This window comes from Crinia signifera, chromosome 2 (genome assembly GCF_055691185.1).
Source record: "Crinia signifera chromosome 2, ASM5569118v1, whole genome shotgun sequence".
Classification (NCBI taxonomy): domain Eukaryota; kingdom Metazoa; phylum Chordata; class Amphibia; order Anura; family Myobatrachidae; genus Crinia; species Crinia signifera.
In genome coordinates, this window is record NC_139218.1 from 115,046,530 (window position 1) to 115,058,268 (window position 11,739).

General features: G+C 38.2%; 1 non-coding gene across 1 annotated transcript; it reads left to right on the forward strand.

Annotated features, from left to right (window-relative positions):
* Window positions 1-9,276: 9,276 nt before the first annotated feature.
* Window positions 9,277-9,395, forward strand: LOC146060871 (5S ribosomal RNA). The gene has a single exon (XR_014470490.1). It is a non-coding gene; the product is annotated as a 5S ribosomal RNA (ribosomal RNA).
* Window positions 9,396-11,739: the final 2,344 nt, after the last annotated feature.

Below are 11,739 nucleotides of genomic sequence, written 5' to 3' on the forward strand. Positions count from 1 at the left end.
TGGATATTGATCTCAGGTACTTGGACTTAACAACTTTAGTCCTTGTTTATAATGCCATTGTCTGTACTATTACTAGTATTTATAGTTATGCCAGTCTGGACATGTATCAAGCTCTCAGAAGTAATAAAGCCAGTGTTTTAATAATGCTAAATTTTTCTTTCCATTTCAGGTAATTTTCCGCTTTGACTTGCAGCATATTATATGTCTTGACACATATCCAGAGAGGATGGCATTACATTCATTTCGAGTCTCAAGTAGCCGGTTTCATTTCTCCTCATGACAAAAGACAAAGACAAGACAAGACAAGACAAAAGACTAGACACATTAGGGGCACGATTATGTTATGATCAAGGCTTTTCTAATATTACTTCTTGAAATACTATGAAGAGGGGGAGGATGGGTGGGGGGGTGGGGGTAGTTTGGATATGAGTGGGTTTGGGTGGGGATGTTTCCTCATTTTTTTTTTTTTTATCCTGTCTATTGGAATATTGACAGTTCAATAAATAATAACTTTCTTCAAATCATCTTGTCAGGTTGGCATGTCTGATATTAATTTCTACCTTATAAGGGTGTGTTATTCAAATTAAGCATTACTTCTCATGCCCAGTCTTCAAGATCATCTCATTGAGGGGATATGATCCATGCCCATCCTTTAGGAAACCAATATATAATAATATTCAGGGGGATTGTCTGGATCACACCTCTTCAAGAGAGACGATTGTACACATAGAGGTCTAAATTAACATTTAACAAATAGTCGACGCAAGTATGAATTCACACATTTTCAAATATCGATACAATATGTTTCTTGACACTATCATCCAGAATTTCTATATAAGGCTTCCATTTAGTAAAAAATTTTGATGAACCTCCTTGGAGATCTATTTTTGCGTATTTTCTATCAAAATACAGTATTTGCATAAGTTTTTGATGCAGTTGTGCCAGCCGAGGTGATGTCTTCTTTATCCAATGAAGTAAAATGCATTTCTTTGCCACAGCTAGGATAACTATAAGTAGAGCTTCATTGGTTTTGTCTATTCTGTCCATTGGCCAGCCTTTAAAGGACAATCCCATAAGTGCTAACGGTTCCATGGTGAATTTTTGGTGGAATATAGTAGACAGCAAATCCAGGATTTTCCACCAGAACTTTCTGATTTTAAAACATGTCCACATACAATGTGCAAAGTCAGCTTTAGCATATCCACATTTGATGCAGTTCCCCTTCTCCTCTTGCACCATGTATTTACGCCTATCAGGTGTAATGTATGCCCTATGGAGAGTGCGTATATATACCTCCTGTAGATAGGCAGAATTAAGAACTTTTAAAGACTTTGTTTGCATCTTTGTAATATCATCTAATTGTAGAACAGAGGGGATATCTGAAGACCATTTATTTACTAATACATTCCATTGTACATTATTTTCAGTATACTTATCCACCATGATTTTATATAGATATTTTATCTAATAGGGTTTATTTGTCAAATATTTTAATAGTAAGTCAACAGTGGTTACTTGGGCTAGTAAAGGGACTGTATTTAGCATTAATCTTTGGGCTTTTATATTATGAAGATAGTGGCGCATCTGGTAATAAGAGAAAATATGCGTCTGTGGTAGATTGTATTTTTGTGCAATACATGTAAAAGTAGAAATGTCGCCCCCTGGGTCGAATACTTTGCTGGATAGGTCAAGTCCTTTATCACGCCATTCCCTAAAGACTGAGCTTAGCATAGAGGGGGTGAAGGAGGGGTTTCCCCATAGGGAGATATATTGTGATATAAAGGGGTTTCTGGAGAGTTTTTTGTTAGTAGCTAGCCAAACTGCATATGTATCTTTGAACAGTATATTCATTCTTATTTTCAATGGGATTAACTTATTTACCGTTTGGATTAGTGCCCCTGGTGCAAATGGATAGAAGATAGCTCTTTCCAACTCTAAGTCTGTATATGTAGATTTGTTTAATATCCAGTCTGAAATATAGCGAAAGAATATAGCCATCGAGTATGCATTTAGATCAGGGAAGCCAAATCCACCTTTATCCGAAAGAGATTTCAATTTTATTTTGGCTATTCTGGGTCTTTTTCCTTGCCAAATAAATCTGGAAAACATAGATTCCAGTTTCATAATGTCGGTAGAGGTTAATTTTAACGGCAACATCTGCATGGCATAGAAGATTTTCGGAAATATTATTGATTTTATTATCGCTATCCTTCCCAATAAAGAGACAGGTAAGTCTTTCCATGTGGTCAATTTTGTTCCAATAGTGTCTATAATATGCGAGTAATTTAAATAGTATAATTTATTAAGATCAGCACTGATCTGGATACCCAGATATTTAAAATTTGACTTGGTAAAACTGAATGGGATATGTAAGTTTCCCAAGGACAAGGCCTCTGCTCCTCCCAGCATCATCACTTCAGACTTAGACAAGTTCACTTTGTATCCAGAGACCTCCCCAAACGACTCGACCATATTTAACAAAGCTGGAATTGAATGGGATGGTTTTGATATAAAAATTAGAGTATCGTCTGCAAACATTGCAACTTTCAATTCCTCTGACTGTATTTTTATTCCGTGGATCAGTGGTGACATTCTTATTGCTATCGCTAAGGGTTCTATCGCCACTGCGAAAAGCAGTGGCGATAGGGGACACCCCTGCCTGGTCCCTCTGCCTAATTGGAAGTAATCGGAGAGCAATCCGTTACAAGCGATGGCTGATCTTGAATTTAAATTAATTGCCTTAATTATCGATATAAATTTGGGGGGGAAACCAAAATGTTCTAAGGTTTTATTCAAATGATTCCATAATACTAAATCGAAAGCTTTTTCAGCGTCGACTGTCAAAACCAGGTGGGGGCGATCGTTTTCTTTATTACTATTACTTGAGTGTTGAATAGCCGCCAATACTCTGCGTACGTTAGTGTTTGAGTGCCGTCCTGATATGAACCCCGTCTGGTCTTTATGTATAATGTTAGGGATTATCGGCTTCAATCTCTCTGCTAAAATCTTCGTGAATATTTTATAATCCGCATTTAGCAGAGAGATTGGTCGATAAGAGCCCGCTAATTTCAAATCTCTACCAGGTTTGGGTAAAACTTTTATTATTGCATCTGAAAAATATGTTGGTAGTTTCCCTTCATTTATAATTTGGTTAAAACAATCTGTTAGGGTTTGTGCAATAAAAGGTTCCATGATTTTATAAAATTCATTTGAGTACCCATCTGGGCCTGGGGCTTTGGCTAGTTTTAAGTTCTTGATTACTCTTGTGACCTCCTCTACTTTTATCGGGGCTGATAGGTCTAATTTATCCTGTTCTGATATTTGGGGGAATGGTAAAGAATTCCAGTAGTTCTGTCTAGTTCTCAATGAACCAGGGTCTACTGGGTTAGGATTTATGGTCGAGTCGCTTACAGGAGTCTCCAAAGGGGTGTATAATTGTCTATAGAAGTCTTTTAGCACTTCTGCTATTTGATTGTCAGAGGTAGTTATAGAACCATCGTTCCTCATTAAAGGATGTATTACTGTTTTTTGTCGGGATCCTTTAAGCAGATTAGTGAGTAATGAACCTATTTTATTTCCAAACTTAAAAAATTTAGCTTGTACATTAAATAGATATTTATCTCCCTGTAGTCCTAAATATTCTTCAAATTGAGTCTTACTACTCTGGTATGTGTTTTTATTTTGCATGTCTGGGTTATTTTTATATTTTTGGAAGGCTTCTGTTAGGGTATTTTGTAGTTCTAAGTATTTGGATTTGTGTTGTTTCCTCATCCCTGCTACGTATGCAATCAGATCTCCTCTAATGACTGCTTTAGCAGTTTGCCATAAAATATTTGGATTTTTGTTTAACTCCTCTTTAGGGATGTTTTCCTCTATCACTCTATGCCATGCAGATGATAACCTATCCTTCATTCCTTTTGTCTAAAACAAGTGTGAAGGAAACCTCCATATAGGTTTAATTGAATGCTGTTTTGGTAGATCTACTTCCATTGTTACCAAGCCATGGTCTGAAAGTATTGGCGGGTTTATGATGGAAGATTTGATATAAGGGAACAGAGGTTCTGCTACAAAGATGTAGTCTATTCTTGACCATGTCCCATGTGTTAGGGATAAGCATGAGAATTCTTTATCAATTGGATGTAACGATCGCCAGACATCTATCAAATTTAGCGTTTTCATGAAATAAGTAATACCTATTTTAGGGGGAGTAATATTGCGTTTTGGGGGAGGTGACCTATCCAGCAAAATGGAAGCTAGTAAATTGAAATCACCACAGATAATTAAAGTTGTGGGGTCAAGCATATGTAGAATAGTTAAGAGCTTTACAAAAAATTCTTTCTTGTATTGCGTTGGGGCATATATGTTGCATATATTTAAAATTTTTCCTTCAAAGCTAATTTTATTAATTATATATCGGCCCTCGGGATCAGCAGTGGTCGTCTCCACCTGTATACCCAGACTACGCTTAGCCATCGTTACTACTCCTCTTGCTTTAGAGCTAAATAGTGCTGAGCCTAGAATCATCCAATCTAACATTTGCAATTTTTTAACTTCCTCAGCTAGAAGGTGAGATTCCTGTATACATATCACATTGACTTTCTGCCTATTCAAATAAGTCAGCATCTTACGTCTTTTTGCAGGTGTGTGAATACCTCTAATATTTAAAGTACCAATAACCAACGACATCAAGAGGTATCAAAGTTATAACCCAGAAACATTCCTTTTGGCATAATGAGGGGAGAGGGAGTGGGAGGGACACACATGAGGGAGACAAATAACAGAGACAATACAATATATACATAGATATTGGACACATATCCTAATCTAAGAGAACATAGAAACAACATTACTACAGCCCTAAACAATGCTATTTGTCATAGCTTGGACTTCCCTTACAAACCTAGGAAAGTGCGCTAACATGCACCTCCTGGTTTTTAATTGCTAGAAAAAATATTAATTTGCCTAAAATCAGGCAGTAATATATGTAACAAATACGGCTGGTCAACATCACCAGCCAGCTCTATATGACTATCGTCTTATCATATTTATAATATTTATGAACACCTGTCGTTAACTAAACTATCAGGAAATATAACTTTTACAGAATATTACTTTTAGTGCTTTGTAAAACATTTCCCCTTTTTACTCAAGTAAAACATTTCACCCCATTAGGCAGGAACTTAGATAGAATCCTCCATAAAAATTAAACCTTATTGAATTTGAGAGTAAGATTCATCCTGTTTTTTTCCCGGAAAAGTCAGGGAAGTCTTCTTGCCTTTTAATCATTTTTTGGTTTAGCAGGAAAGTTTTGGCGTTAGAGGCATCAAGGAAATCTTGTGGACCTGATTCTGTGATTATCCTCAGTCTGGCAGGGAAAAGCATGAAGAATCTGATGTCTGCCTTTATCATCGCCGAGCAAACAGGTGTAAAAAGTCTTCTGGCTTTGGCTACATTGCTAGAAAAGTCTTGGAAGAATCTGATGGTATTGCCTTCCCATTTAATTGGATTGACTTTTCTGGAGGCTGCCCACACTTCTTGTTTGTGTAGATAATTGAGAATTTTTAGGATAACCACCCTTGGTTTGGTTGGTGATTGAGATGATATATTGCCCATTCTGTGTATCCTTTCCACTACTATCTCTTTAGCTATTGAATCAAGCTTCAGTAATGGTAGGAGTGTGGAGCGGAAAAATTGTTCTAACAATGGGGCTTTGACTGTTTCAGGTACCCCTGCAATCCTCAAATTCTTCCTCCTCATTCTATTTTCTATATTTTCCAGCCTGGTTTCTAGCTGGGTATTTGTTTGTGTGAGCGTTTTTACTGACTTCTGGAGTGAACTGATGTCGTCCATGTTTACACCTATTTGTTCCTCTGCCTCCGTGAGTCTCTCAGTAATGCGGTCTATCTGGGCAGTGATATCTATCACTGCCTTTTGTAGTAATGGCGCCACGGATGCCTGTATTATGGCGATCAGTTCTCCCTGATTAAGGGCTGATGTGAGTGCAGTGTTTGGGGGGTCTGTGGTACCTGGTTTTTTGATCGAAGTGTCCTTAATAGGTTTCTTTGAAGCTGGGGTCCCCTGGGCGTTGTCTGCATCAGCCTCCATATTTCTGTCTGCGCGCCGTTTGTCCTGACGTTGAGGGAGTGCAGCGGTGGGCTGTTTAGCTGACTGTTGGAGGTCCGGGGAGCGGTCCATGTTGTCCTCCGTTCTCCTCGGGGACCGAGATCTGGATCTGGGGTTAGTCGACAGGGTTCTTGTTAAGTTGAGCTGGGTTGGCGACGGAGCTGTGAGGAGACGCTGCTCACTCCTCCATGCCGCACCCGGAAGTCAAGGAGGACTACAAGGTTAACGATAAAGTGTTCAACAAAAAACTAGAAAGAATGGAGGAGGATGTTATCAAAAACAAGGAGAAGAAATTTGCAAGGGATAAGCAAGTATATGAACAAGGAAAAATTAAAAAAAATTGGAGTAGATTCATCAACGCACCGTATCAGCAAAGAAACTACCAAAGGCCATCCAACCATACAACAAGAAATAAAAGTAAACATTCCGACATCAGAAATAACGACTCTCCCGGAACACCGCACTGGAGAACGTTCAACCGATACACACCACTTCAAAGACTCAAATCAACAGGAGATGATGGTTTTTTATCCACGGACACAGCGACGAGAATACGCAAAACCGTAAGAATAAATGTGACGGAAGACGTCAAAATAGCATCCCCTCTGAAAAGAAGGTTCATAGAAAAAGAGGAAAAAGGGGCGGTAGGAGGGAGAGACCCCAAAAAAAGAACGATCCAATAGATGTACAACCAAAAGGAATCTTCAATCTCTCCAAACACATACTATCTAAAGCAGAAACCACCCTTCTGAATAGAGGTCTATCCTTCGCCCCAACAGAGGGCATGAATAAATTCGAGACCTACATCGACCTGAATAAATTTGTAAGAAAATTGACTTTGAAAAGACATTTCGCTAAGAATGAGAATGCCACTATACAAAACTACGAAAGTAGATCAAAATCTGGGTTAAAACCAGTCTCCAAATATAATCCAATTGAATCGAAAGGTAACAACATTGGGATCTTCTATGACCTAGTAAAAAAAGATCTGTGTGAGAAAGAATTGGAACCAATTGCACATAAAAATTTGTCTAACGCAGAAAGGGAAGCTCTAAAAAATTTGAAAGACAATCCAGAAATAATCCTAAAACAAGCGGATAAATGGGGAGGTTTGGTGATTATGGACCGTGATGCATACGTATGTGAGGCTAACAGACTGTTGGGTGACGAAATTTCCTATGTAGCCCTGAACAAAGATCCTAAGGAGGAATTCATAGAAGATTTAAGACTACTACTCCTCCAAGGATTGCGAGATCAAATAATCACCAAGGAAGAATATCAGTTTTTAATGAGGTCCAATCCCATCACCCCTATATTTTACTTTTTACCCAAGATACATAAGTCTTTGCAAAATCCACCGGGACAACCCATAGTGGCAGGAATCGATTCCCTGACCTCGAATTTATCAGAATATGTGGACATCTTTTTACGCAAATATGTAACAAATCTGCCAACCTATTTAAAAGACACCACCACGGTTTTGAATCTTTTAAAAGATTTTAAATGGAAAGACTCTTTTTTATTGGGCCACGATTGATGTCCAGTCGCTGTACACCTGCATAGAGCACCAGCAGGGGGTAGAAGCATGCAAAGAATTCATGGAAGATGATGTAACACTCACCCCACAACACAAGACTTTTATTTGTGATATCATGAGTTTTATCTTAAGTCACAATTATTTTAAATTTCTGGACCAATTTTATCTCCAAAAATGTGGCACAGCAATGGGCACAATCTTTGCCCCCAGTTTTGCAAATCTTTTTATGGGAAAGTGGGAGAAACGTTTTATACACTCAGACCATGCTTTTAAAGACAACGTCAGGTTTTACAAGAGGTATATTGATGATATTTTAATTATATGTGAAGGTGATGAAGAACTTTTTAAAGAATTTTTAAAGTATATTGAAGACAATCAAATGAACCTGAGGTTCACATCCAAAATCAGTAAGCCAGACATTGAGTTCCTGGATCTGGTACTGACAGGAGAAGACTCTCAAGTGAACACAAAGAATTACATAAAACAAGTTGACACAAACAGTTATCTTCACTTCAAAAGTAATCACTTGCGCAAGTGGAAAGAAAATATTCCATACTCACAGTTTAACCGCATCAAAAGAAACTGCAGTAAAGACAGTGAATGCGAAATCCAACTGGAGCTATACAACAAAAGATTTGAAGAAAAGGAATACCCCACTCATATCCTCCAAAACGCAAGGATTAAAGTAAACAACATCAGAAGAGAAAATCTGCTTGAGTACAACACAAAAAGAGAGAAAAAAGAACAAATAGCCTTCATCACCACGTACAACCAACATGAACTAACAATCAAACAGAGCCTAAAGAAACACTGGAATCTGCTACTCATGGACCCCATATTGAAGGAGCTTCTACCATCCAACCCAGAAATAATCTTTAGAAAATCCAAGAATCTGAAAGAAATTCTTGCACCGAGTCTACTGACATCAGAAAATACCCAAACTCACCCTAGTCAAAAATGCACAGGATCCTACAAGTGTGGAAAATGTAACATCTGCAGATTCGTCCACCCTATCAGAAAGAAATTCACCAACCACAACAACACAAAAGAATATCATATTAAAGACTTTATGAATTGCAACACCACATCCGTGATATACCTTCTGGAGTGCCCCTGCCATCTGAAGTATGTGGGCAAAACAAAAAGACAGCTTAAACTAAGAATACAGGAACACAGTCGGAACATAAAGAACAAAGTCGACAGCCATGCCATATACAAACATTTCCAGAATCGCCATAATGCCAACCCCGAGGGATTGACTTTTAAAGCTATCGAATGGGTCAAATTAGGACCAAGAGGTGGCGATCTGGCGAACAAACTGTCCCAGCGGGAAATGTACTGGATTTTTGAATTAAACACTCTACATCCCCTGGGCTTCAACGACAATTACAAGATTGCGCCATTTTTATAAGGTCGAATCTAATTCTTTATTCTTTTTTATCCCACCCGGGTAAACTAACATTATATTTCGTAAATATGAAACACTATTTCTCTTTTGATCAGTCTTTCACTACCCTTTCTCTTGTCTTCGTGTATTTCATTATTCACGCTTAAATGATGCAGCATATTGTACGAACCCAATAAAGTACTAAAAATCTCCAGGTGTCGCTGTATTTTCCTACAGTCAAACCACACTTGTTACGCCCAATCTCGTCCGATCTTGGAAGCTAAGCAGTGTTGGGCCAGGCAACTACCAAGATGGGAGACCTCTTGGGAAAACCTGGTGCTGTAGTACCCAATAAGAAGCATGATATATACCGGAGTAGTATTAAGGTTCAAGCAATTTTTAGCACTTAGCACTTGAGCACTTTCCATTCTGACACACACTAATTAACTAAATAATTTACCTAATTAGTATCAAGGTTTTAAGTAACCTCTAGCACTTAGCACTTTAGCACTCTCTTGCCTTTCAGGCATATATCATAAGCAACACTATTATGTAAATCAATAATAACATTGTTTTGGGTCAATTACCACAGAGCACTAAGCTGTGCACTTTATTTATATCGATATACAGTCCTTAATAATATCTCAATGGTAACACCAGTTTTGATTTCTGTTGTTACTTAGAATTAGCCACGCAATGTATTAAATCATGTGGGCATAATATATATTCAAGCAGTCATGCACAATTGTATTTACAATCTTCTCTCTTATATTTCTATGTATGGTTTAACATGGGCGCAATGAAATAGCTACAAGACGCAATAGAAGCAGCCTTTCTAATGAAAAAACCCCAACAAAATGGCCGTCGGCATTCACTCCTGAGGACACATCCACAAGAGCCATGCGAAAGAACCTCTGACAGTCCTACGACTCTCCGGCGCATGCGCACACGGCGGAGAAGGTCACAGCTCCGTCTGATCAGTGAAAAGCCGGGCATGCGCACTAGCGCTTTTCGGACGCCGGAAACGTGGCGGAAGTGCCGCGTTTCCGTACATTCTGCTTTAGATGAACTTTCCAGCCACTTAAAAATGTTGTAAATTTAGCGTTCTGCATATATGTCTTTTAATCTATCCCTGAGCATGTGTCCAGCCCCCCTTTATAGTAAAGTCACAAATCTAGCCGGAGTAATTGATTAATGAACAGGAAATGACGTCATAGCTCACACTCATAGGCACATAAGTATAAATACAGGTTTGGGCTCATTCATCTCCCACCCCTTGAAGAAGTCACACCAGACGAAACGCGTTGGGCTACCTACCTCCTATCACATCAAAAAAGTTAAGAACTTTTTATTAACACCTTTCTTTATACATAACCTTTTTTATATACAAAAATTGTATTTATTTTTTTAATTAATTTTTTCTTTCCTCTTTTTTAATATATAAAACTTTTTTATATATATCCCCACCCCATCTCTTACCCAAACACAGTATTTTACACCTATATACTGTACCTCTGAAACCAGTTTTTATTGTACATTTGTACACCAATATGTCCATTGGTGTACAAATGTGTTTTTACTTTTATATTTTACTGTCATCTCATTAAATATTTTTATTATCATATTCACAATAATTAGTCGCCGATATCTTTTTCCATTGCTACATATATCTTCTATATAATAAGTTGAAGAGTCTGTGTGCGTGTGTGTGTGTGTGTATGTGTGTGTGCGTGTCCGACGCATTGCGGACACACCGTGGCACTCAGAGACACCAAATTCAGCAACAAGATACCTCTGGACCCGGTGGTTTGCACCTCGAAGCCGTTTTTGGGAAATTTCACTTAGAAATTTAAAAAAACACCAAGTTTTAATTTTCCTTCATTGATGTTCTGGGGAAAGATCGATGATCTGGGAAACCGTTTGCGAAGGAACAACTCCACACCTGATTTCATTGCTGTCATTGAGTATGAATGACACATTCTAACATTATGGTGAAGGCTTTAAACAATTAGGAAATAATTGAGGATATACATAGACCACACATAACACACACATACACATTGTACACGCACACACAGTACACCACATAAGCACACATAGCACACAACACACACATTTATACGTAGAGCACCTCACACACTTACACATTAGACAGATAGACACACACAACACACCACATGCAGTACAATACAAATCCATGCACACTACAACACACACCCAAAAACAGTACAACAAACACACACTTAAACATTGCCAGGATACGCAAAGCACACTACACACACATATATACGTAGCACACCTCACAAACTTACACATTCGGCAGATACACACAACACAACACTCACAGTACAACACACACCCACATTCACTACAACACACACCCAAAAACAGTACAATACACAGAACACACACACTTAAACATTGCACAGATACACACAGCACACTATACACACACAGATTTATACATAGCACACCTTACGCACTTACACATAGGGCAGATACACACAACACACACACACATAACATACCTCTAACAGCACAACACACCCACATTCACCACACACACCCAAAAAAACAGTATGACACACACAAAACACACACTTAAACATTGCACAGATACACAAAGACACAACACACATATACTGTATATACATAGCACACCTCACACACTTACGCATTGTACAGATACATA